Source organism: Macrotis lagotis, chromosome 1 (genome assembly GCF_037893015.1).
Source record: "Macrotis lagotis isolate mMagLag1 chromosome 1, bilby.v1.9.chrom.fasta, whole genome shotgun sequence".
In the NCBI taxonomy this organism is placed as follows: Eukaryota; Metazoa; Chordata; class Mammalia; order Peramelemorphia; family Peramelidae; genus Macrotis; species Macrotis lagotis.
In genome coordinates this window covers 854,884,626-854,906,317 of record NC_133658.1, presented here as the reverse complement: position 1 = coordinate 854,906,317, position 21,692 = coordinate 854,884,626, and the positions used below count along the sequence as shown (strand labels likewise).

At 38.9% G+C, this 21,692-nt stretch overlaps 1 protein-coding gene across 9 annotated transcripts in view; it reads left to right on the top strand.

Annotated features, from left to right (window-relative positions):
• The first annotated feature begins 747 nt into the window (after positions 1-747).
• LOC141508798 (small ribosomal subunit protein uS14-like) overlaps positions 748-21,692 on the top strand; it is a 35,771-nt gene continuing 14,826 nt past the window's right edge. For 3 of the 9 annotated variants that reach the window (XR_012474504.1, XM_074217722.1, XM_074217723.1), the window contains exons 1-3: positions 748-801; positions 7,152-7,210; positions 17,538-17,723. The gene's annotated coding sequence lies outside the window, so the exon portion shown is untranslated. The remainder of the gene's footprint in view (positions 802-7,151; positions 7,211-17,537; positions 17,724-21,692) is intronic. The other 6 variants (XR_012474503.1, XM_074217725.1, XM_074217726.1 and 3 more) reach the window with 4 other exon arrangements.

Sequence of the window (21,692 nt, the reverse complement as noted above, 5' to 3'; positions counted from 1 at the left end):
AAATAAAAGTTATTTACCATGGTCATTTTTTTTTCAGATAGTGATTTTGTCTCATTTTCGAAAATATATTTTGCTTGCAGGTTTTTTTTCCCCTTTCTTTTCAAAGTAATCAGATTTGACTAATAACAATTTTGTTTTTTCATGATTTTATCCTGGATCTGTTTTATTATGTATTTTTCTATCTTCTGAAGATTTAAATTCGCTTAGCCTCACTCCTTCCTGATCTTATCATCAAAATATTGATATGTAATCATGTAACAGAGAGAATTGCTCAGGAGATGGGGACTGCAAGGACTGGTGCAGTTTCATTGATCAGTGAAGAAATCACAAAGCCCTGTGACTCAGGAGGGTAAGAAACAGTATAAATCTTAATTCACCCTTACTTCAAAACAAAATTACAAATTAATCCACAGAATTCTTTAGGGAGGCAGCAAGGTAAAGAGAATGAGGTTTTTAAGAAGATAGTAAATTTTAAGCAAAGAAGAAACAGTTGTAAGATGGGTTGGTAAGAACATCAAGGACAGTTAAGAAGAGGAAAAAGGGAAGGGTGAGGAGATGGGTGACTGGGCAAAATGAATCCAGCAGTTTGAAGATGGAAAGACAAGCTTTTTCAAAGAACCCTTGGAGGAGGGATCAGGTGGTATTATGGGCAGGACTGGGAGGGATGGGTGGAGCTGGGAGGGATTAGGGGTGGGACTAGGAGTCAGGGCAGGACTAGGAGAAGTTATGGAAAGAATTGGGCGGGTTGGGGCAGAAAGAGAAGCTACCAGGAAAGGACTAAGGAATGACTTAATACATCAGGTACTGTTGTGCTCTTGCATATGTATAGAGGAGTTTAAATTTATAGATTAATTCACTAGACCCTTCACCACAGAGGGGAGGGGATTGGAAAGGGAGGGTGGGAAAAAAATTGTGTAACATAAATATGCAAGTGGATGAATGTTGAAAATTTTTCATAAATTGTAATTGGAAAAATTAAATTTAAAAAATTATAGATTAACCTCAAATTCTTAAATTAAGATTAAGAATTTATAGCACTTTAGCTGAAAGGCATCAACTTGACTGGGAGTTGGGGTCTTTGTTTATACAAAATAGTCTTGAGGAATTTATGATTTTACCAGAAGAGTCTGGACCTGAAATTGAGTCTAAAAAAGTCTCACTTCTCTTTTAGAAAAAGAAATTTGCATAGCTGCTTTCAGTGTATAAATATTAATCCTTAACTTTCAAGTTCCTTGTATGTTGTGAGCAATGAACAGCTAAATGTAAACTGCATATATTGCCTATGTATGTTGTGTGTAAGTCCACAGGATCTCTGTAAATGTGACTCACAGGAAGGCAGGAATAGATATCTCTGAAACTGAAGACATTCATTTCCAAGAGAGAATTTGATTCTTTTCTGGAAGGGATCAAAAGGTTGGGGCCCTGAAGTTGGCCCTCTCTATTTTCCTCAAAGATGGGGTTCCAGCCAAGAAGTATATCTGTCTACCCATCTTAATATTGCTCTTCTAGGGGAAATGAATTTTAGGTTCAGGCTTTCCTGGTCACTCTCTCTTAATGGGAAAGAAATGTCACAAGCTCTACCTGAAGGATTGATTCCTACCACATGGTAGTTATAATAAAGACCTTCACAAATTGCAAATAATAAATTCATTTATCCAAACAGATAAATCTGGCAAATAGAAGCCAGAGATAGTTTGCTGATGAGAAGAAGCAGATGTTCACAGTGGAGGAGTTCTCCCTCTGAGAGTGAGATATCTCAGTTTAGCAGAGTCTCACTAAAGAGGAAATTCCCCAAAGTCTAGATAGATAAACTGGAAAGTAGGGACTTTTTGAAACACCAGTTCCTCTAGTTAATCTTCATCAGTTTGTCATTAATAAAGAATTAAACAGGTGTTAGTTAACACCTCCAGAGTTTGTTCTAATAAGGAACAAACAGAATTAACCTAGTATGTGTTAGCATCCAGAATTTGATCTTTAAAAAGAACAAATGGAATTAGGTTAACATGTGCATTTATTAGGTTCTCTGATCTTGCAGTCATCCATGTGTAGGGCCTGGTTAAGAACTGGACCCAAAATGGAATTTGGGAAAAGTATATTTATATAAGTGAGAATCTGATAAAGCTGCTCCTCTACTTGTCCAGCTGTTGGGGTTTACACCTCCAAAATATTGGAATTCAGTATAGGATGTCTGAGAAAGAATTCATGAGACATGGGTTCTCTCCCAGGCAAGTTGGTATTTTATTGAGCACTGTGGACTGAGAGTTAGAAGATACTTTAGCAAAGAGAGATCTGACATATTCTCATTTATATAGGGAGAGAAGAAGGAAGAAGAGAGAAAAATGATCTCAGATAAATAATTGTCTGTTTGAAGTGGATCTGAAAGTCAAAAGTTGATGCCACCAAGGGACAGTTAGAAGGGACAGAACTTATAAATGAGCTTGTTGAGGGGGGAGTGGAGGGACTTTTGGATATCAAAGAAAACTCCAGATATTGATAATATATGATCAAGTCTCTAGACAGACCAGACCCTGTTCTTCACATAAAAGGTTAAAGGGCAAGGGTGACTCTCAACAGTGGCACTGATAATGAATGATCTGAAAAAAGCCTTGGGCAGAGGTAGGGATTGTAGACCTAGTAATTAAGTCCTAGCTAGAATTTCTAATCCTAGCAAGGATCTAGGAAGAATACTAAGAGCAGATATGAATATTAGGGAGAGAGATCATTGATTGGGACCTGTCACATCAAGGGAGTGGCCCTCAACTCAAGAAGTGCATCATGTTGCCTTAGGGGCAGAGAGGCACTAGAAGTAATTCCATTAGGTCAGAAGGCATGCCCCCTCCTGACTCATGACTTTTGTATCTATTAAGTTAAAAACCTCCACAAAGATGGGAGCCTTCCCCCTTTAAGATGTTGGCAATGGGGAAATTTATATTTGTTACATGCAAACAAAATTCATTTTTTTTTTTAGACAACATTGTCACTCTATGTGTCTGTTCTTTCTCACAGTTTTTCTCTCCTTCTAAGGCATTCTTCCCAAAGAGACCCTGGAACCATGTGTCCTCTCTCCAAGCTTCAACTGGATAAGAACTTCTATGTGTTGAGCATTATACGAAGCATTCAAAATAGAAAAAGGCAAATGGGGAGGCAATATGCAAGTAAATATATATGAAGAAAGCTATATGCAAGATAAGTAGGAAATAATTAACAAAGGGAAGGTACTGGAATCAAGAGGAGACAGGGAAACCTTCCTGTAGGAGGTAGGATTGTTTTTTAGGTTATTGCAAGGCAAATGGGGTTAAGTGACTTGCCCAAGGCCACTCAGCTAAGTAATTACTAAGTGTCTGAGGTGGATTTGAACTCAGGTACTCCTGACTCCAGGGCCGGTGCTCTATCCACTATACCACCTGGCCACCCAGGAGGTAGGATTTTAGTTGGGACTTAAAGATATTTAGAGAGGTCAATCAGAGCAGAGGAGAGAGAATGTTCTAAGCTTGAGGGACAACCAGGGAACATGCCCAGGGATGAGAGATACAGTGTCTAGTTCATGGAACAGCCAGAGGAGGCCAGTATCTCTAGATTAAAGAGAAAGAGGAAGGGGAATGAAAGATATGAAGCTTGAAAAGCTAAAAGGGAGTTGCATTTTAAAGAGCTTTAAAAGCCAAAATAGGGCACTTCTTATTGGGTGCTGGAGGCAACATGAAACCACTGAAGGTGGGGGTTTTTGAGGTGGGGTAGGAAGAGGAAAAAGCATGGATGTGATGTGACTGGACCTAAACTTTATTTATTTTTTAAATGTATTTATTTATTTTCATCAATATGCACATGTATATATCAAAGTTACAAAATTTCCTTCCACCCTCCCTTCCACCCCACCTCCCCTCAGAGGCAAACGCTCAGGATAGTATTGTACATACATATTTTGATAAACATGTTTACAGATTAGTAATTTTCTTTATGAGGAATTAGGATTAAGGAAAAGAGATGCATAAGATTCATCAGATTCTGGAGGGGTTTTTTTTTTGGTGAGTTTTATTTTGTTTTGTTTTGTTTTGTTTTTCTTCACCTGGATAGGCATAATAGAGTACATGGCCAGTCAAATACAATTGTCCTAGCTCTCTGGACTGTTGAGAGGAGCTGCTTCCATCAAGGATGTTCATCTCACAATATTGTGTACATTGTTTCTTCGCTCTTCTCCCTTTGCTCAGCATCCTATCCCTCAAGTCATTCCATGCTTCTCTAGAGTCCAACCACTTATGGTTTCTTATAGAATAATAGTATTCCATAGTATACATGTTGACCCTTTCCTCAATTGATGGACATTCCCTCAATTTCCAATTCTTTGCCACTACAAAAACAGCTGCTATGAATATTTTGGAACATGTAGGACTTTTCCCTTTTTCTATAATTTCTTCTGGATTTAGATCTAGAATTGGAATTGCTGGGTCAATTATGAACAGTTTCATTGCTCTTCGGGCATAGTTCCATATTGCTCTTCCAGAAAGATTGCATCCATTCACAACTCCACTAGCAATCCCAATCCTCCCACAACCTCCAACATTGATCATTTTCCCTTTTTCTCATTTTGGGCAATCTGATAGGTGTGAGATGATATCTTATTGTTGTTTTAATTTGCTTTTCTCTAATCAATAATGATTGTGAGCATTTTTTCATTTGATTACATATAGCTTTAATTTCTTCATTTGAAAACTTTCTATTCATATCCTTTATCAATTGGTGAATGACTTGTGACCTTATAAATTTGATGTAATTCTCTATATATTTTAGAAATGAGACCTTTATTAGAACTCCTAGTAGTGAAGATTGTTTCCCAGCTTTCTGCTTTCCTACTAATTTTGGCAGCATTGGTTTTGATGGTGCAAAAACTTTTTAATTTAATATAGTCAAAATCATTCATTTATTTATAATGTGCTCTAATTCTTTTTTTTTAGGTTTTTGCAAGGCAAATGGGGTTAAGTGACTTGCCCAAGGCCACACAGCTAGGTCATTATTAAGTGTTTGAGACCAGATCTGAACCCAGGTACTCCTGACTCCAGGGCCGGTGCTTTATCCACTACGCCACCTAGCTGCCCCATCTAATTCTTGTTAGGTCATGAATTTATCCCCTTTCCATAGATCTTATATAGTATTTTTTGGTCTATTAATTTATCTATACTGTCACTCTTTATGTCTAAATCCTGTACCTATTTTGACCTTATTTTGGTAGAGGGTATGAAATGGGGATCTATACCTAGTTTTGCCTTACTATTTTCCAGTTTTCCCAACAATTTTTGTCAAATAGTGAGTTCTTGCAGAAGCTGATGTCTTTGGGTTTGTCAAATAGTAGATTGCTGTTGTCTTTTACTGAATCTTCTTTAGAACCTGTTCTAATCCACCGATCCATTACTCTATTTCTTAACCAATACCAGGCAGTTTTGATGACTGCTGCTTTATAGTATAGTTTTAGATCTGGTAGAGCTAGGCCACCTTCCTTTACATTTTTTTCATTAGTCTTTCCCTTTTGTTGCTCCAAATAATTTTGTTACTATTTTTTCTAGCTTGGTAAAGTAGTTAATTGGTAGTTTGATTGGTATAGCACTGAATAAGTAACTTAATTTGGGTAGAATTGCCATTTTTATTATATTAGCTCAACCTACCCTTGAGCATTTGACATTTTTCCAATTAGTTAGATCTGACTTTATTTGGATGAGAAGTACTTTATAATAGTGTTCATACAGTTTTTGGGTTTGTCTTGAGAGGTAGATTCCCAAGTATTTAATGTTGTCTGTAGTTTATATAAAATGGAATTTCTCTTTCTATTTCTTGTTCTTTGGTTTTATTGTTCATATACAGAAATGCTGATGATTTATGTGGGTTTATTTTATATCCTACTACTTTGCTGAATTTCTTAATTGTTTCAATGAGTTTTTTAGATGATTTTCTTGGGTTCTCTAGTTATGCCATCATATCATCTGCAAAGAATGAAAGTTTTGCTTCCTCATTGCCAAATCTGAATCCTTCAATTTATTTTTCTTCTCTTATTGCTACTGCTAGCATTTCTAACACTATGTTGAATAGTAATGATGATATTGGACATCCTTGTTTCACCCCTGTTTTTATTGGAAATGCTCTGAGTTTATTCCCATTACATAATATTTGTTGATGGTTTTCAATAGATACTGCTTATTATTTTAAGGAAAACTCCATTTATTCCTAAACTTTCTAACTTTTTTGTAGGAATGGATGTTGTATTTTATCAAAAGCTTTTCCAGCATCTATTAAGATAATCATATGATTTCTGTTGGTTTTTCTACTGATGTATGTAATTAAGTTGAGTGTTTTCCTAATGTTGAACCATCTCTGCCTTCCTGATATAAATCCTACCTGATCATGATGTACTATCCTAGTAATAACTTGCTGTAGTCTCAGTGCAAAAATTTTATTTAAGATTTTTGCATCAATATTCATTAGAAAGATTGGATAATTTCCTTTGTCTGTTTTGGTTCTTCCTGATATAGGTATCCGCACCATGTTGGAGTCATAAAAGGAGTTTGGCAGAACTCCTTCCTCTCCTATTTTTTAAAATAGTTTATGTAGAATAGGAATTAATTGTTCCTTAAATGTTTGGTAGAATTCACTTGTAAATCCATCTGGACCTGGAGACTTTTTCTTAGGGAGTTTACTGATGATTTCTTCAATTTCTTTTTTTGAAATAGGGTTATTTAAGTAATTTATTTCCTCTTCTCTTAATCTGGAAAGTTTGTATTTTTGTAAATATTCATCTATTTCATTCAGGTTATCTAATTTATTGGTACACAGTTCAGCAAAGTAGTTTGGAATTATCTCTTTAATTTCCTCATTGGTGGTTAGTTCATCCTTTTCACTTTCAATACTGGTAATTTGGTTCTCTTCTTTCTTTTTTTAAAATCAGATTAATCAAAGGTTTGTCTATTTTACTGGCTTTTCATAAAATCAATTCTTAGTTTTATTTATGAGATTGATGGTTTTCTTGCTATCAGTTTTATTAAGCTTTCCCTTGATTTTCAGAATTCAAATTTGGTATTCAATTGGGATCTTTAAATTGTTCTTTTTCTAGACTTTTTAATTGCATACCCAATTCATTGATCTTCTCTTTTTCTATTTTATTCATATAGGCATTTAGAGATATGAAGTTTCCCCTCAAAACTGCCTTGGCTGTATCTCATAAATTTTGGTATGATTTCTAATTATTATCATTTCTTGGACATAATTATTGATTATTTCTATTATGTACTATTTGATCTACCCATTATTTATGATAAAGTTATTTAATTTCCAATTAATTTTTTATTTATTTTTTCCATGGCCCTTTATTACATGTAATTTTTATTGTATCATGGTCTGAGAAGTGTGTATTTATTATTTCTGCCTTTCTTCATTTGATTATAAGGTTTTTATGTCCTAGTACATGGTCAAATTTGGTATAGGTGTCATGTACTGTCAAAAAAAAGGCCAATTCTTTTCTATTTTCTCCAGAGATCTATCATATCTAAGTTTTCTAAGATTTTATTCACCTTCTTAACTTCTTTCTTGTTTATTTTGTTGTTAGATTCATCTAGTTCTGAGAGAGGAAGATTGAGGTCTCCCATTATTAAAGTTTTGTTGTCTATGTCTCCTTGTAATTTGCTCAACTTTTCTTCTAGGAATCTGGATGCTATACCCCTAGGTTTAGTAATGATATAACTTCATTACCAATGGTGCCTTTTTTTTTAGATTTTTTTTAGGGTTTTTTTTTTTTTGCAAGGCAATGGGGTTACGTGGCTTGCCCAAGGCCACACAGCTAGATAATTAGTAAGTGTCTGAGGCCGGATTTGAACTCAGGTACTCCTGACTCCAGGGCCAGTGCTCTATCCACTGCACCACCTAGCAGCCCCCACCCCGACCCATTCATTGGTTTCTAATTGTTAGGTTCTAATTTTTAGAGTTTTATTTTCTACATTTAGCTTCTGTATTTCTATTTCCAGTTGGCTATTTTTGCTTTGAACAGAGTTGATTTCTTTGGTCAACTTTTCACAGTTTTTCTTGCTTGATTTTCATTTCTTTTTTCCATTTTTATTCTTCCTCTCTTCTTTGGATTTTAAATTCTTTTTTTAAGCTCTTTGATGTGCTTTTGTATTTGAGTCCAATTAATAGACTCTTTTGATACTTCCCCTATGAGTGATTTTTTATTGCTTTTTTCTTCAGATGTGGCCTTGCTGTCATCTTTGTCTGTAAAGTAGTTTTCTATAACGAGTGCTCTTTTAGCTTTTTTTGTTCATCTTTGCTGTTTTAGTTCTGCTCTGGGGTTATATGGAGTATAGATCCAAGTTTTTATTTTGCTGTGGCTAGGGTCTGATCCCTGGCTCGTTGGCTAAGATGTTGCCTATGCAGTCCAGGCCTTCTCTTTGCAGAAGATTTTTGGGGTTTTTTCCCTCCTTTATGCTCAGTCCTGTCTTTTACCCTGATGTTTTCAGAGTTCAGACTTTGTTTAGGGTTGGAAATCCTCCCTGCTAGCTTGATATCTAGTACTGGGACCTCTGCTATTGTTAAGCTGTCTGTACCTGGATTGCACTGTGGCTAAAAGTCTCCTGCTAGCTTTCCTGTTCACCCACCTCCTGGATTTTACTTCCCCTTTTCCCCAAAGAGACAGACCTTCACTGAAGATCCTCCATGATGTCTACAGTTGAAAACTTCTTTGAATCTTCTCTTTTTCTTAGTGGGATCTGTAGTTTGAATGTCAGAGTATAGGCTTCATTTTTCTTTGGAAGGGAAAAGCTCTGGGAGCATGTTAGCTTCACACCATCATCTTGGTTCCCCCCTGGAAGTCTCAGACCTAAACTTTAGAAAAAAAAAACACTTTTGTAGCTGAATAGAGGAGGATAAATTAGAATGGAGACAGACTAGAGGCAGACACACCCACCAGCAGGTAGTGATGATACCTGCACAAAAGTGCTGGCAGTGTCAGAGTAGATGTTGCAAAGATGAAAGAGATAAAAAGGAATCCAAAGGGGTGGCTAGGTGGCATAGTGGATAAAGCACCAGCCTTGGAGTCAGGAGTACCTGGGTTCAAATCCTGTCTCAGACACTTAATAATTACCTAGCTGTGTGGCCTTGGGCAAGCCACTTAACCCCATTTGCCTTGCAAAAACCTAAAAAAAAAAAAAAGCAATCCAAAACAACTCCTAGGTTTTTATTAAGTATTTATTAAGTTCTTAGCATGTGTCAGTCACTGGGCTAAATGATAGAAGGAGGAAGACGGTAGAAATACAGATACGGCTCTTACTCTGTAGGTATTTACAATCCAATTGAAAAGAAAAGATCAGAACATTAACTTCTCCTGTTCTTTCTTCTGCCTAGAATGTCCCCTTCATATTTACCTGATAAATTCTTGTTCTTTGTTCTTGATTCCTATCTTATGGTTATACCCTCTCTCTCATATGATAGTTACAGATCTGACCACATAATTGCTCTCCTACTTAAAACTCTTCTGTGGTTCCTCTGCACATAAGCAAAAAGAAAAACTCTCCAGCCTGTGGGAACATGGGCTATTCTAATGGTCCCACCACCTGGACAGTCTCAGGAGCTGGCATGCCTCCCTGAGAGATAAGGCACTAGAGTCCTCAGGAGCTGGACATTCTGCCCCATAGCCAAGGGCACAAGACACAGCTGTGTTTTACCACCTCCCCACTAACGTACCCCCTTATCCTGTAACGCAAGATGCTGCACATACACCCTGCTTCTATACCCCCAATTACCTCATTCTCTTTGTTCTACCCCAGAAGACCTAACAGAATATATGTAGAAGCTAAGCAGTAATAAAATTGAGCTGGAGGCATTAGGAAGTGGTTATTCCTTATTCTCAGCTCCCCTCTGGGAGGGAGGTCGTCACTGTGGGCCCCAAGGTAAAGCAAACCACAACAGCAGCCTATGGAAAAATTCCAGGAAAAAAATTGATCTATTCAGTATTCCCTACTCTGATTATCTCTCACTTCCATGCACTCACACAGGCTAGAACCCTCTTGTCCACAGCTCTTTGCATTTTCAAAACAAGCAGCTTCCCTTAAGACCCAGTTCAAGGACCATCTCTTCCATTAAACCTTTCTTTATCCCTTCCCCCCAACTAAAAGTCATCCCTCCTATCTCTGATTTTGAATAGCACTATTGAATAGCACTATTAAGCACAGTGCATTGAATATATTAGATTCATGATTAATGATATGAATATTTTGTCCCTCCTCAAATTATCTTCTATTTACTATTTATAAGTTTTATCTTTAGGAGAATGTATGCTCCTTGAGGGCAAGAACTGTGCCCTCTGCCTTGCATGTAACATGAGCATTATAAACATTGAACTGAATTGATAGTTGTTTTATCTTCTCCTTCCTTGAGAGCAGATGTCAAGTTTCATTCATATTAACATTCCCTTGAAGCACCAAGCACAAAGACTCGATGCTTACTTAGTAGATATTAGTTGATGAAATAAGGGATATTTAAAGAAATTATAATACTTGAATATAATTAAATATTACTGTGCTGTAAGGAAGCCTGGGGAATAATGAAAAGCATGGAAAGGAACTTATGCAAGAACCAACGCAAAGTGAAGTAAGCAGCTTCAATAAGAGGTAGCATTTAAGTGCTTTAAGTTTATGTTATATGTGCAATTTTGTTTGCTCCTCACAAACACCATTGTAAAGTTGATGTTTTTTTTATCTCAATTCCACAAATGAGGAAACTAAGGACAAGAGAAATGTAAGTGATATTCCCAGGGTCAATGTCCAGTAATCTTCATAATCTTCCTAAGAAAATTCAAGTGGAAACAATTCAGTTTTCTGGCATGGCTAGTAGACTAGGTTTCATAGACATACAGCAATGGGATCAGCACAATGGCTTTGTAGATCTTCATTTTGGCAGACAGTCTAATACCTTTTCTTTCTAACACTTTTCTTTGGAGCCTTCCAAACACTGAGTTAGCTTGGGAAATATTTGTTTAACTTTCTGGTTAATTTATCCAGTTCTGAGAGAGGAATTTTAAAGTCTCCCATCATCTAATTCTTGTGTTGTTTTTGCTATGATTTGTTGAACTTTTCTTTTATCCATTTAGATACTAAGCCTTTGGGGCATATATACAGATATATATGTGTATGTAATTTTTCCATTGTCAAATGTTTTATAATTTTACTTTCTTCAGAGACCTTTTTTATCTCCTTTTCCAGCTGACCAATTCTTCTATTTAAGGCATTCTTCTCATTTGCTTTTTGTGTCTTTTTCCATTTGGCCTAAACTAGTTTTTAATATGTTATTTTCTTCAGTATTTTTGAATTTCTTTCATCAAGTTGCTGACTTGGTTTTCATGATATATCTGCATCACTCTCATTTCTTATCCCAATTTTTCCTCTACCTCCCTTAATTGCTTTTCAAAGTCTTATTTTGAGCTCATCCATAGCCTGAGCCCATTTTCTATTTCTCTTGGAGGTTTTTGGATACAAAAAATTCAATTTTGTCATCATCTGAGTATGTATTTTGTTCCTCCAGGGGTCCAAAGTAATTTTCTATGGTCAGATTCTTCTTTTTCTGTTGTTTGCTCATTTCCTCAGCTTATGACTGATTCACCATACTTCCAAGGCTTTGGGGGATTTTTGGGACAATCACAGGGACCTTAATTCCTCCAAGGTCTTATGAGAGGCTCTGACTGCTCTCTTGACTATGTTCAGGCCCCCCCCTCTGCCCTGGAGCTGTGAGGATGGTCCCTGCTTGGCTATGGTGGTGCTGTGGGGGCCTAGAATGCAACCTGGAACCGAGTGTGGGCAAACAGCTGAGTCCTGCCCCAGGGAGAGCAGAGAGACCTCTGCAGTCTCCCCTGACCCCATTACTGTCTATGGACTGAGAGCTCTGGACATGTTGGGTAGCTCTGCCACCTCCCACTGCAGGTTCTCACTGCAGGGCTGCTCTGAGATCAGAGCTCCACTCCCCACTCACTCCAGTGTGGTAGAGTTGTCTTACCACCCCTTCCAGCTGTCCCCAGTGATCCCTGGGCCAAGAGGTCTGGAAACTGCCCCCTTTGTCACTGACCCAGGTGCCCAGACTGGCTGTGCTGCACTGCGACTTTTTCCAATTCCCAGTCCTGGTGGAACAGACCTTTCCTGCAGAACTTCTAAGTTGTCTTAGACTGGGAAATTGTATCACTGTGTTTCTGTGGGTTCTGCCCCTCTAAATTTTGGCTAGAGTCAAAATTTGATGGCTTTTGGAGTTTTTTTGGGGAACTAATTTCTGGGAATTCCTGCCTTCACACTGCCATCTTGGCTCTGCCCCCATTCTAACTTTTGACATTAATTCTTCTTGTATTCATTTTGCCTTGGGGCTGCTGCTTTGGTTGAATTTGAATATTTAGCTTAGAGAGAATGAGTCTGTGATCAATCCAGCACTCTGCACCACACATTGCCTTTGTCACTCTCACATCCGGTCTGTCTCTTCTCCTTACAATTACTTAGTCTATTAGATGCCAATGTTTTCTATGAGGATGCATCCAGGAAATTTTATTGCATTTAGGTAAATGGAAGACAGTACTTGTAATGAGAAGGTCATGAGATGTACAAGTCTTAAGTAATTATTGACCATCGCTGTTGCTGTTTCCAACTCCATTCCTCCCAAGGACTCCCTGCAATGTCTCAAAATCTGGGTCTACTCCATCATTAAAGTCACCCAGAATTATAAATTTGTCTTCTTTTTGGCACATTGATGATAAGAGTCTCCAGGTCTTCATAAAATTTTTCTTTAACTTCATCAGTGTTCATCATGGTGGGAACATAGTCCCTGATTATGGTGGCATAATGTTTTCCTGGAAATGGCAATTTCATTGTCATGAACCTGTCATGCACTCCTTTTGATAGGCATTTAAGAATGTTGACTAGATTAGTTTTGATTGCAAAACATAACCCGTTTCATGGCATTCCCCTTACTTCAACTATTCCAGGAAAAATGTATATCCAACTCCAGCTTCAGTCACATGGCCTTCATTTGCCAGCCTTGTTTCACTGAAGGCTATTTTGATATGATACTTGCTGAGTTCTCTTGCAACAAGAGCTGTTCATCTTTCAGGTCTGTTAGATCTTGTGTTGTCTATGAGTGTTCCCACATTCCATGCACTGGTGGTGAGTAGAATTTTTTTTGAAGATGTTTTGTTGATATTCTTGTGTCTCAACTGCACTGTGAAATCCCCACCTGCCACAGTAATCAAGCCAGGGTTGGGTAAGCAGAAAATTTTTAGGGCACCTTTTCTAGCCCCTTCCTCACATAAGGATATGAGCAGTGCAGTCCTTAACAGGGTTGCTCAGTCACCCAGGGGGCTGCCAAATTCTACTGCTGCTTTCAGTAGGGAAATGACACTATGGCCTTGGCTGCCTGTGTGCAGAGCTGTGACTACAGCTCCCAGTGTATCTGTATCTGCTGCTTTGTCACTTGCCTTTCACCACAGGACTCTGAGGAATGTTTATGTGTGACCTCTTTTGTTGTGTGCGTAAATTAGATTTAAGTGAGGTAGAGTTGCAATAACTCAACTGTCTCACTCTCTTCCAAAGTCATCATGATCCATCATAGCAAGACAGAGTCAAGACAACTGATGATAGCTCTAGATGCAGTGGATGAACTCCAAGTCTTCAATGTCTAACCAAACTCTAAGCACTCCATAACACCTGCTTCAGCTGGCTTCATGACTGTTGGAACAAATTGTTCTCTTCTTCCCTTTCCACTAGTGGAAGACTTCACATGCTTGTGGTAGACACCCTCCACAATTCACCAATGAGCTTGAGACTTCCTCAGTGACCCTCAACCTGGTTTAATCTACCTGTGGAAGCAGGGTGTGGCTGCTATGTGTGCTATAGCCTCTTGGAGTCACAGGGTGAGAGTTGGGTGGCTCAGGTGGACATCCAAGCCCTGAAAAGGGCTCAGCAGCCCTCACATCAATATACCAGTCTTTCTTGACCACATCCTATACCCTAATAGTGGTATTGCTGGGTCAAAGGATATACGCAGTGTTTTTTCTTTTTCTTTTCTTCCAATTACATGTAAAGATAATTTTCAACATTCATTTTTGTGGATATACACAGTTATAATTCTTTGGACATAATTCTTGTTCTCCAAAATAATTGTCAGTTCCACCAATAATATATCAGTGTTCCTTTTTTCCTATATCCCCTTCCATATTTGTCATTGTCCTTTTATATCATTTTAGTCAATCTGATAAATATGAGATGATATCTCAAAGTTGTTTTAATCAATAATGATTTAGAGCATTTTTATGTGAATATAATATAGTTTTGATTTCTTCTCTCAGATTCTGTCTGTTCATATTTTTGGCATTTATCACTTGGGGAATGACTCATATTCTTATAAATTTGACAAAGTTATCTATATACTTGAGATTTGAGTTATGAGATATGAGATAAGAAACTGTCTAAATTTTTTTCCTCAATTTACTTCTTTCCTTCTAATCTTGACTACATTGGTTTTATTTGTCCAAAATGTTTTTATTTTAATGTAATAACAATTATTCATTTTATATTTCCCCTACTTTCTTCTCTTGTTTATTCATAAGTTCTTCTCCTATTCTTAAGTCTTTTTTTTGAAAGAAAGATTTTACTTATTTTGAGTTTTACAATTTTCCCCCATTCTTGCTTCCCTCCCCCCATCCCCCAGAGAAGGCATTCTGTTAGTGTTTACATTGGTTCCATGTTATACATTGATCTCAGTTGAATGTGATGACAGAGAAATCATATCCTTAAGGAAGAAATATAAAGTATGAGATAGTAAAATCACATTATAATATAATGGGTTCTTTCCTAATTTGACAGTAATAGTCTTTGGTCTTTGTTCAAAGTCCATAATTCTTTTTCTGGATACAGATGGTATTCTCCATTGAAGAGAGCCCCAAATTGTCCCTGGTTGTGGCACTGAAAGGATAAGCAAGTCCATCAGGGTTGATCATCACCCCCATTTCATAAGTTTTATAGATAATATGTTCCGTCTTCTCATTTTCTTGTGTTATCTCCCTTTACATCTAGGCCATGTAGGCATTTTGACCTTATCTTAGTAAAAAATATTTCTGCCATACTGCTTTCCAGTTTTCTCAACATTATTATTTTTTTAAACCAAATAGTGATGTCTTATCCCCAAAGTTTAAATTTTGTCATGGCATCACCTCATGGTCTTCAAGAAGGAAAGGCAAACGTCCACTCTTTGTCTACAATAGAATATAACTACTTGAGGGGGAAGAAACTATTATTATTATTATTTTGCCATTATATCCCTAGTGCTTAAGAACATTTGAGGCAAGCAAAATTTGCCCAGGGTCACACAGATTAGTATTGGAACCCAGTTCTTCCTGACAGCAGGGTCAGTGGTTTAGCCACCATGCCAACTATCAGCCCTGAACTGCTTACTACCACAGCAACAAAGACCAACATTACCTAATATGATCCTCACAAACAAGTCTCTAAACTGTTTATATCTTTTAATTATCCTGGAGGTCTCCCAAGAAAGTCAAAATCTGAATAGCCCCATAGGTCCCCCCAAATTCAAAGCAACACTTTTCTGTGGAAACAAAAAAAAAAGAAACAAAATAGATCCCCATCAGTTGAAAAATGGATAAAGTAGCTGTGAAATAAAAAATGTATGTACCAATAAAAATGGCATCTACATCCAAAGAAAAAGTTATGGAGTCTGAATGGAGAGCAAAGCATACTGTGTTCACTTCCTTTTTTTTTTTTTTTTAGGTTTTTGCCAGGCAATGGGGTTAAGTAGCTTGCCCAAGGCCACACAGCTAGGTAATTATTAAGCATCTGAGACTGGATTTGAACTCAAGTACTCCTGACTCCAGGGCCTGTGCTCTATCCGCTGCACCACCTAGCCACCCCCTGTGTTCACTTCTTAAAAATAATTTGATTTTTTTTCTTTCTTTCTTGTGGTTTTTTCCCCCTTTGTTCTAATTCCTCTTTCACAATATGACTTCCATGGAAATATATTAAATATGATAAACTGAAAAGCTTGCAAAAGAATCGATATTGAAAACTATCATTGTATGTAATTTGGAAAAAATTAAATGAAAAAATGAATATCAATCATAAATTCGTAAAATAAATGAATGAATTCATAAAGTAAATAAATAAATAAATTCATAAAATCATAAATTCATACCAGAAGGGGCAGCTAAGAGGTGCAGTGGATAGAGTACCAGCCCTGGAGTCAGGAGTACCTGGGTTCAAATCTGGCCTCGGATGCTTCATAATTATCTAGCTGTGTGGCCTTGGGCAAGCCACTTAGCCCCATTCGCCTTACAAAAACCTAAAAATAAATAAATAAGCAAGCAAACAAATAAATAAATAAATTCATACCAGGATATATTGCACCTAAGAAATATGAGGAATTCAAGAGTGAATGTCCATCAATTCGGGAATGGCTGAACAAATTGTGGCATGTTGTTCCATTAAAAACCCAGGAGGATTGGGATTTCAGAGAAGCCTGGAAGGATTTGCATGAACTGATGGTGAGTGAGATGAGCAGAATTAGAAGAACACTGTACACCATAACAGCAACATGGAGGCAATGATCAATCTTAATGGACTTGCTCATTTCATGGGTGCAACACTCAGGGACAATTTGGGGGTATCTGTGATGGAGAATACCATCTGTATCCAGAGAAAGAATTGTGGAGTTTGAAGAAAGACCAAAGACAATTATCTTTAATTTTAAATAAAGTTATTTTATGTAATTTTACTATCTCTTATACTTTATTTTCTCCTTAAGTATATGATTTCTTTCTCAACACATTCAGTTTAGATCAATGTATAGCATGGAAACAATGTAGAGACTAATACTCCTTCTGTGGGGGGTTAGGGGGAAGGAAGTAAGATTAGGGGAAAATTTTAAAATTCAAAACTAAATAAATTTTAAAAATTAGAATTTCAAAAAAAGAAATATGAGTAATTCAGAGAAGTATGGGAAGATTTATATGAATTGAGGTCAACTTAAGCAGTTCTTAGCAAAGTATGAACTCACTTGATCCAGCCATCATTTTGCATCTCTACTGAAAACTTTTACTTTAGTAATTTCTAAGGATGCCAGGAAGATAGAACTAGTTTGTAGTTTTTTTCTACTCCCATCAAAATCAGCCCATTTTATGTATATTTAAAGAAGTAGTCCTTCACAAATCTGTGATTTCATGAATGGGGTACAATAGCAAAAAAAAAAAATCTTCACTTGATTAGTCAACTTTAGAAGGATGATTGGCTACATGGGGCCCATATCTCTAAGCCTTTTCTTCTGGGTAGAATCTTGCAAAACTTCACTGACAGGGTTTTGAAACCCACAGTCACCTTCATCCCCCAAGTTAAACATCATAGTAGGACTAGTGAAGGAAATGGCTAATACAACACAAAATTCAGTTCAATAAACATTTATTAAGCCCTGAATACAAATTCTGTCATTAGTAAACAGTTACACAAACATAAAAATCTAGTTTCTCTTTCCAGGAGTTTATATACTTATTCCAGACCTCGCAGAGGTGGCACTTATTCAGTTTTTCATTCCTCACTCTTACCAAGAATGGTGTCTGGGAATCAGTCTCAAGATCCATCAAGTCCAAGGCCTCCATCTTGCAGGTGAGGAAATCAAGGAGCACAGGGAGCATCAGTGATTTGTTCAAGATCCCACATCTGGTAAGTGCTGGAGGCGGGTCTTGAACCTGGGTCTTCCTGATGCCAAGCCTGGTGTCCTAAGCACCAGGCGCCTCCCGATGGTTCCCTGCAAGAGCACCTTGGTAAGACCACCACCACCACTCAGCAGGCAGCCTGTGGGGGGAGGGACTGACCCCGGGACTTCTCCTCTTAGGACACTCCCGATGCAGGGCCAGAGGGTCAGGGGATGCCTTTGATGACGCCCAGTCCGAGGGCCTCAGAGCCCGCGGGAACACAGTCAAGGAGAGGGATAAGAGAAGCCACTGGCAAGCTTGGCACGAGGATCAGATGAAATGAGGTGTTGTCAAGCGCATGCTATGTGAATAGTGGCTCTCATTGGGTAACCTGCACTGCCCCCCACTATAGCTGTGTGCCCCTCTGCCTCCTCCAGCCCCCCCCCCCGTTTCCACTTTTTTTTTTGTTTAGCCCAAGAGCAGTGATGTGGACTCCAGGTCTGGGGGAGTCTCAGTGTGAAGTTAGACCGGGCCAACCTGCAAGAGCCAGGGAAAAGCGCCAAAGGGCTTCCCTGCGTGCCAGCGAGGCTGGGCTCCCTGGCCCCTTCTGGCTGGGGGGTTGACCCAAGCTCCTGGCGGGGCCCCGGAGTCAGCTCCTGTGGGCACCAGGAGGACTGATGGGGCCCAGCTCATGAGGGGCATCCCCTCCGGCCTCCCTAGTCCTGTGCAGCTGCTCCAAGCCTGCCCTACCGCCCGGGCTGCCCGCCCCTCCCCCTCCTCCTTCCTCTTCCTCCCACTTCTTCATTTCTCTTCTTTCCCTTCCTCCCTGCTTCCTTCTCTACTTTCTTCTCCCCCTATCTCATTCATTCACCCTCTCCCCCCTTCCTTTTGCCCTCTTTTCCTCTTCTTCCCCTTTCTCTTCTTTTCTGCTGACTTCCTTCTACCCCCTTTTTGGATTTTTGCAAGGCGATGGGGTTAAGTGACTTGCCCAAGGCCACATGGCTAAGTCAGTATTAAGTGTCTGAAACTTCTTCATAAAACAGTCTTTTTTGGCAGGCCTGTCATACATCTGGCATTGGAACAAAGTGGCCAAGTAATCTTAGTTGTAGTCTTTGTAGTAAGCTTGAGAAAGGACCACAGTGTCTGAGGTTCCTGCCCTCTGAGCTTCAGAATCTTCCTAAAACAATTTAAATGGAATGGATCCAGGTTTCGCAGGTGTGGAGCAATGAAGTCACCACAAAGGCTCTGTAGTCCTTCAGTCTCTGTCAGAGACTCACATACTGTGCTAGCTCTGGCAATGCCTGAGTCAACCTCATTGTACACTGCCAGGGAGAATGAACTTTTTTTTTTGTAAGACAAACGGGGTTAAGTGGCTTGCCCAAGGCCACACAGCTAGGTAATTATTAAGTATCTGAGACTGGATTTGAACCCAGGTACTCCTGATTCCAGGGCCAGTGCTTTATCTACTGTGCCACCTAGCCGCCGGAGAATGAACTTTTAACCACAGTATTCAGAACTTCTCCATTTGCTGAAATTCATGGTTCCACATATGGAAGGTGTGGTGCTGGCTGATGGAGCACCTGGGCTTTCTCGGTGTTCATTGTTAGACCAAAATGAGCACAAGCAGCAGGGAGTCAATCCACGCTTTGTGGCACCTCAGCATCAGAGGTTGCATTGAAGGCACAATCATCTGCAAGCAGAAGACCATGTACCAACACTCCCTCCACTTTGGTCTTGGATTGTAGCCTTTTCAAGTTGAAGAATTTGCTGACCTTGAGGCCATGTTCATCCTCAGTGAAGGTATTTTGATAACGTGACAGAAAGCATTGTGCTAAAGTTTGTTTCACGCCATTGATGACTGGGTAATCTCCAGAGCATCATTCACTATCCAGAACCAGGGCAAACACATGTCATGGAACTGACTTATAATACTGATGAACTTCTCCAGACAACCAAATTTTGACATAATTTTTCATAAACCTTCATGACAGACAGTATTAAAGGCCTTGGTCAGAGCTACAAATGTATAAAGACCTCTGTTCTGTTCCAGGCATTTTTCCTGGAGTTGTTGGGCAGCAAACACCATATGGACTGTTCCTCCACCCTTTCTGAAGCCACACTGGCTCTCAGGTAGGTCCATCTTCCTAGTAAAAGATCAGCTTATTGAGAAGGACTCTGGCAAGAATCTTACCAGCAATTACGAAAAGAAAAACATCTCTGTGATAGTCATAGGATAAACTATTCTCTTTACCTTTATAGAGCTGGACAATGGAGGTATCTTTCAATTCCTGGGGAATAACCTCTTCATGCCATATAACCTAGAAAATTTCAATCAGCTTTTATATAAGCAATGAACCCCCACCTTGTAAATCTCAGCTGGAGTAGACTCAGCAGCAGGAGCCTTATTGGCATTCAAAACCTATTCTTTAGTTGGAACTTCAGCTAGGGTTGAATTGCATTCAACTTGAGGCTTCTATTTTGATTGATGACAGTCTTTTAAGAACACTAGGAAAATGTTCAGCCCATCTCTTTGAGGTAGGCAAAAATGGTAAAATGGTAAGGCTGATACCTTTTGATTAGTGCAGAAATTGGAGTTAAATAAGACAGAATTGTGCAAAGTAATTGGCTTCACACTTACTTCCAGTTGCCAAAATCTAGTAGCAAGACAAAAGATGACTGGTGATAGCTTGGTCATTGAAACACATTATTCTCATCTGTCCTTTCTGCTGGGGGAAATCTTTACATGCTTGGGGTAGACATCCCCTTAACTCACTGAAGAGTTTATGAGTATCTGAGCAGCCTTTTTGAAGGATAACACTGTTCATCTCCTGGTGTAAGGAAGGGGCTAGAAAAGATGCCCCCCCAAAAGTCTACTTCATCCCACAGGACACAAAAAACCCAAAAACTTCTTCAAAGAAGATTCCAATCAAAACAACTCTAAATGAACCTTCTTCTGTCTCTTCTGAGTTAAAGGGGAGTATAGCCCTGCATAGGTAGGAGAGCTGGAAAGCCAGCAGGAAGTTCTTAGCCTCAGTGCAGCTCAAGTCAAAGCTCAGCAATTCAATGTTGCAACAGACCAGCAGTAAGGGTCCCAACCACAGCTCAGAAGACATAGTTCAAGCCCTGGGAAGGCTGGTACAACAGCTTGGGCTACCCAAAGGCAGAGAACAAACCACACATAGGGTAACACCATAAACAAGTAGAAAGGAGGGGACAAAGAAGATTCCACTCACTCCTGATACATGGAATTTGTGCATACTTATGGACAGTACTAAATCCAGTAGACCTGAGAGACAAACAGCCCTTGTTGCAAAAGAACTCAGCAAGAATCATATCCAAATAGCAGCCCTGAGAAACTAGACTGGCAAATGAAGGCCAGCTTCCCTAAGACGGAGTTTGATATGCTTTTTTTGTCTGGAGTAGCTGCAGTGATAGAAAGCACCATGAAGTTGGCATAGGTTTTACAAACAACACTAATCTTCAAGCTTAATATGCCTATCAAAAGGAGTGAAAACAGGTTCATAACAATGCAGTTGTCACTTGCAGGGAAGCACCATACACAGTCATCATTACATATGCTCCCACCGTGACAAACACTTATGAGGTCAAAGAAAAAAAATTTTTTTTTATGTTTTTGCAAGGCAATGGGGTTAAGCGGCTTGCCCAAGGCCGCATGGCTAGGTAATTATTAAGTGTCTGAGGCTGGAATTGAACCCAGGTACTCCTGACTCCAGGGTCGGTGCTCTATCCACTGCGCCACCTAGCTGACCCCTTAAAGAAAATTTTTATGGAAATTCAGACACCTCATGATCAATATGTGCCAAAAGAAGACAAGTTTATAATTCTGAGTGACAGGGGAGAGTGTCCTTTGAAGAAATGGAGTCAGAAACAGCAACAGCAAAGGACTGGTTCATCTCATGACCTCATCATCAACACTGTCTTCCACTTACCTAAATGCAATAAAACTTCTTGGATGTACTCCCACAGCAGACACTGG